The sequence below is a fragment of the Eublepharis macularius genome, chromosome 10 (assembly GCF_028583425.1).
Source record: "Eublepharis macularius isolate TG4126 chromosome 10, MPM_Emac_v1.0, whole genome shotgun sequence".
Taxonomy (NCBI): domain Eukaryota; kingdom Metazoa; phylum Chordata; class Lepidosauria; order Squamata; family Eublepharidae; genus Eublepharis; species Eublepharis macularius.
The window spans coordinates 16,328,553-16,334,308 of NC_072799.1; the positions used below are offsets into that span (position 1 = coordinate 16,328,553).

The following is a 5,756-nucleotide window of genomic DNA, read 5'->3' on the forward strand; positions in this document are numbered from 1 at the left end:
GACCTAAAGGCTAAGTGCCCATTATGGGCAAACTTGTGCAACAAGTCTCGAGAATCCGAGCTCCTTTCTTCAGACACGAGCAGGAATGGAGATCCCTGAGAATTTATATCCCAGCCAAAGGGATCTCCGATCTGACTCGGGTCTGAAGAAGGGAGCTCTGACTCTCGAAAGCTTACACTCTGAAAATCTTGTTGGTCCCTGAAGATTTCTGTGTACTTGGGGTCCTCCACCTGGACTCTGAAGTGGTACAGCCATTTTTCCATCTCAACACTCTGCCACCTCGTTTTCCTGCATGTGTGAACTAGGCCTTCCTTATAGCATGGAAAGGCATAAGTTAAAACCCACTCCACACATTATTCTAGGCTAAGTGATAGGTAGGAGCCCCGTGGTGCAGAGTGGTAAGCTGCAGTACTGCAGCCCAAGCTCTGCTTATGACCTGAGTTCGATCCCGGCAGAGGCCAGGTTCAGGTAGCCAGCTCAAGGTTGACTCAGCCTTCCATCCTTCTGAGGTCGGTAAAATGAGTACCCAGTTTCCTGGGGGTAAAGTGTAGATGACTGGGGAAGGCAATGGCAAACCACCCCATAAAAAGTCTGCCAAGAAAACATTGTGATGCGACATCCCCCCATGGGTCAACAATGACTTGGTACTTGCACAGGGGACTACCTTTACCTTTAACTGATAAGTAAGTTTCTCACCCATCTACCACCAAACGAAAGCGGTTTTGCACTACAGAAGGGAAAGGGATTTGCCTCTCCTTCCTCCCTTCAGTACTTTTTCCTTGTGAGAGTCCCCTACTTGTGTCAATAAAGCAGTAGATTCAGCCATTTAATTGCATTAATATTTCTGTGTTTGTTGTAGATAGCACCATAGTTGACTTATAGTGACCCCTGGTGGGGTTTCCATGGTAAGAGACTCTCCACTTGATCAAGTGGAGGGCAAGTGAATGGCAGGTGAACAGGGAGGAAAACACTTGAGTCTGTTCACTTGCCAGGCAAGTGTAATTCGTCACTTGTAGCTTGGCTCTCACCAAGGTGGTTTGCCATCACCTGCCTCTGCAACCCTGGTCTTCACTGGAGGTCTCCCATCCAATTACTAATCAAGACTAACTCTGCTTAGTTTCTGAGATCTGACGAGATCAGGCTTACTTGGGCTATCCATGTCAGGGCAATGTTTCTGCGTACTCAGGGGTATTAGCAGAGTTTGCAGAGAAATGTGGTGTGTAGGAGGTTTGTGGGGCTGGGTGTGTATGATATGCACCACAGTGGCTGGATCTTTTCTGTCCAAGAAAGGCTGCAGCTGATTAAACCAACAACTGGTAAAAATCACTCCTGGCCCCAGCTGCCACCTGTTGATCCAGCAGTAGGTGTGGGTCCAAGAGCACCCCCAGACCTGTTCCTTCAAGGGGAGGGCAACCCCATCCAGAACAGATGACACCTTAAATCTTCCCCTCCCCCATGACTCAGAGGTGGCAAATTTGTACAACAAACTGCATAACTTGCTTGAACAAGGATGATAGTGTACAAATTTTAAGCTCCACTACACTACATTCAACTCCGACAGATCTATTATTTCCCAGTAGCCTATAGAGAGATGCAAACTGGTTTAACAGGAATCCTAGTTCTAGAACGATGGCTTGGGATATCTATCTAATTGAATTCTCAGCAACCTCCAGCTATAGTTTTCAGATTTCTTTGGGGACCGTCACAATAATTTACACTGAATAGAACCAATGTAAGTATATAACATAGTACAAATATGCCCAAAGTAGAGGGTTGGACTAGATGACCCTAGAGGTCCCTTCCAACCCTATGATTCTATGATTAAAACATAGCATTTAAAATGTGTCATGCAAATTTCAAAAAGCAGGAAAAGGCATTACAGTCTGATGGTATACTTACTGGAATATTATATTTTGTCCTGTAGACAGATCTCATCGCCATGGATGGGCCACACAAGCAGCATTCTTGCATATCTGCAGCAACTTGGCATCCCAAACAAATGGGGAAAAATGTTCCACAAAGGCCTAGTTGGAGCAGAGCATGAAAAATGTCTTTGGGAAGTCACCTGGCAATATACAGAGCTGATACAAAGCAAAATTTGATCCAGACAGAGTATAAACCTATATGGTTTATTACATTCCCAAATTATAGTGCAGAACTTTGGAGAACCCTCTGTTTATATCCCTCCATTGTGGAAATTATCTACCCTTTTGACAATTAGCAAACCTTCCATACTTAGCTAAATTTGGCAATGTTGTAACAAAATTCACTTATACAATTCGCTTTTAAAGGAAATGAGTGGTTTTTAAGATGATCGCACAAATTAATGGGGAATGGTTATTGACAGCTTAAAAAAGGCAATTACTATCAACCTAAAGTTACTATAAGTTACTATCAACCTAAAGAGCCACATTGATTTCCAACCCTGGCATGAAGCCTGTGCCTCAGGGAGGCTTGTAGCGTACACATTCCTCCAGTGGTAGATGGTTTAAAGTGAAAGCCATGTACCAACCACTTTTCTAAATCATGGCTCAGGTGCTCAAAAGAGCACCTCTTTTGCTCAAAAGAGCCACAATGCTCAAAAGAGCCACAAATGACATGTCAAAGAGCCACATGTGGATCCCACATCCCTGAATGAGTATCACTGCCATAGAATATCCATGTATGAGTCAATACACCACCACCAGTCATGAGTAGAGATGGGCACGAACCGAAATATGAACCAAAATTAAGCACGAACCAAGCCTGTTCGTGGTTCGCGAACCACAGTTCGTCAGATCCAATTTCTGACGAACTGCCACGAACTTTAGGCTGGTTCGTTTGGTTCTTTTTTTGGTTCATCACTGCAGACAGCCTGGTGCCAATCAATTGGTTTCCTAGGCAATAGGGGACGGACGTCCTGCAGACCTTCTGCTGACCCGGAAGTGAACTTCTGCTGACCCGGAAGTGATGGTTTTCTGACCTGGATGTGACATTTTCACGAACCAAACGAACGGGTTCGTGAACCAGGGGCAGGCTCATGAAAGTTCGTGGTTCATGGTTCGTGAAATTTGATGAACCACGAACCACATGGTTTTTTTCCAATTCATGTCCATCTCTAGTCACGAGCCGTGCTCAGAACGTGGCTGTCTCTATCATGATCTTGAGAGGTTTCCAAGGGCATCGGTTTTTGGACAGAGATACTGCTCGAGCAGATGGCTGTTTGCTCCTGTGTTTAGTTAAGACTTTGGGTTAGAAATGTTCCCAATAAATAAATTTAAACTCACAATGGCGGTTCAAATATATTTGGAGTTCTGAGATTTTTGTAACACCCAAAGTCACTCTGGACAATCCAGAGAATCATGAGTGATTTGGGCTTCTGTGCCCTATGTCTGACATGCGTCCTTCAAGTATCAATAGAATTAATATTTCTCTACTTTGTGTAAGCCCCAGAAATATGGAGAGCAACTGCAAGTCATTCATGTTTCTTATGCCTCTTTCTTGGAATCTCTGACACAGCTCCACTTTCTCATGATCCCACTCTGTTTTCTTTCTTCATGCTTTAGCTCAAGAATAACTCCTTACTCCACTCCAAATGAGATGGTATGGCTTCATTGCTCTCAAGAAGGCTATGGGGCAGACATGTCTTCAACAGAGAGCAATAATTTTCTGGAAGATCCCAAGATCACAGGCCTGTTTATGTGGCAGGAAAGCTGTGTGTGTGTGCAAGAGAAAGTGCATATTATGCTACTCAGTTGCATATCAACTAACATTTGACACACAACCAGTCCTCATCTTTGCATTGATGTAAACATTACTATGGCTGGGTATGAGAAAATGCCTGTTTGGGCAGGAATAGGAGCTTTATGAGCATGACTGGCAGCTGGATTTTGCTTATAACAAAGGACATCTCTGTAATGAGTACATATTTATCCCGCCACTCACAGCCTATTGAGACCTTGTGGAGGTTACATAATATAAAGGTTCTTTTCTGGTAGGACTAAATCCCACCTGAATTAATTACTCTCTTAAGGCCATGAAACAATTCCAAAGTCATTTTTTTTGCACGACCACTCACATACTCCCATATCACTAAAGCAATCAATTAAACTTGTCTGCCAATGGCCTCCTTGTGGCTGGACGATGACAACCTGCTGTGGCTGAGTCAAAATCACAGGTTGAGTAGCCATTTTAACAGCTCCTGGGTAACACAGAAAGGAGGAAAGACATTTGTTAAGAAGCCACTAAAATCCCTCCCCAAAGGGTCCTGAATAAATAAATAAATGTAGCCAGGGCTTTTTTTCTGGGAAAAGAGGTGGTGGAACTTAGTGGGTTGCCCTCAGAGAAAATGGTCACATGGCTGGTGGCCCCGCCCCCTGATCTCCAGACAGAGGGGAGTTTAGATTGCCCTCATGGAGGGCAATCTAAACTCCCCTCTGTCTGGAGATCAGGGGGCGGGGCCACCAGCCATGTGATTATTTTCAAGAGGTTCCGGAACTCCTTTCCACCGCATTCCAGCTGAAAAAAAGCCCTGAATGTAGCAATCATGGGATTAAAGGATAGATACACCCATCACTGTTAGCTGTGATGGCCAAATAGAACCACCACATTCAGAGTCAGTATAGCTCTGAATGCTAGTTGCTTTGTAGCCTTTCTGGGGTATCTGTAGGACTGCCAGTCTCCAGGTAGGATGTACAAAGAGAGAATTACGGAAAGGAAACCGAAATGTTAACACCTGACAACAATTGACATACAAACGCCATAATTATATGCCAAGATACTTTATACAAAGCATACAGTATTTTGTATACTTTATACATCCAAGTATATTAAACCATATACAATGTAAAGAATCTTCATAAATACATATATTCACTACCGAGCATATCCATCAGTGTGAAAAAAGAGCTCTTCTTTAAAACAAACAAAATCAGTGGACTGTACAAAGTCCCAGCTGAAACAGATTTTTAACAGAAGTTAAAAAAAAAGATCTTTTAAGAAGGTGGTATTGCACCTTTAAATAAACAAGATTCTAGTTATTATCTTCTGATAAAGCAATAGAAATGAGCTTATTTGCAACTAAGTCTAGCTGATTTTAAAACTGGCACACCAAAAGGCAGGCAGGCAGGCAGGCAGATTCCTTGTAAAAATCAAAAGTACCACTGTATTTTTATCCTCCTATTTTTTAAAATGAAAATTGATATTTTATACTATACCACTAATCCGATCAACTGTCAAGGTGGCATCCAAATTAAACATTAATACAGAACTATTTTACTTATAATTCCTTCCCAGGAAATCTCTTAAGACAACAATTCAATACTTTTAAGTATTTAAAAAAAAATTTATTGTAAATTAACTAGTATAATTGCATAAGTAAAAGCCATTTACCAAGTGCTTAGAAGGCGATGGTGATCTCCAGTTGTTGAAGTCCAGTGTAATAATAAATATATTTCAGTGTACATAACAACCTTTATAAGTTTCCAAGACTATGATTGTCAGTTGTGTTCAAGGAAGCTGACTGAAGTAAAACATAAATGATAGTGATAATTGTCCTCTGTTAGCTTACCGATCAGTTTTTTAGCAACAGCAACCAATACATTTTTTATACATGGGAGGCCAAGAGTTTACATAAGTCAAGCAAATCATTCACATAGAAAAAAAGGGGCATTATTAATTATATTTAGTAGGGTTGCCAGGCATGGCTTGGCAACTGGCAGGAGTCAGGAAGCAGACCTTGGTGGAGGGGGGGGATAGGACAACAGATGGACATCACA

The 5,756-nt window shown here is 42.2% G+C and overlaps 1 long non-coding RNA gene across 2 annotated transcripts; it reads right to left on the reverse strand.

Annotated features, from left to right (window-relative positions):
• Positions 1–1,899: 1,899 nt before the first annotated feature.
• On the reverse strand, positions 1,900–5,500 carry LOC129336461 (uncharacterized). Of its 2 annotated transcripts, XR_008597717.1 has the most exons (3): positions 5,371–5,500; positions 4,131–4,180; positions 1,900–2,024 (listed from the first exon to the last, which is right to left on the reverse strand). It is a non-coding gene; the product is annotated as an uncharacterized LOC129336461 (long non-coding RNA). The 2 variants fall into 2 exon arrangements; XR_008597716.1 differs by lacking the exon at positions 4,131–4,180.
• Between the last annotated feature and the right edge of the window lie 256 nt (positions 5,501–5,756).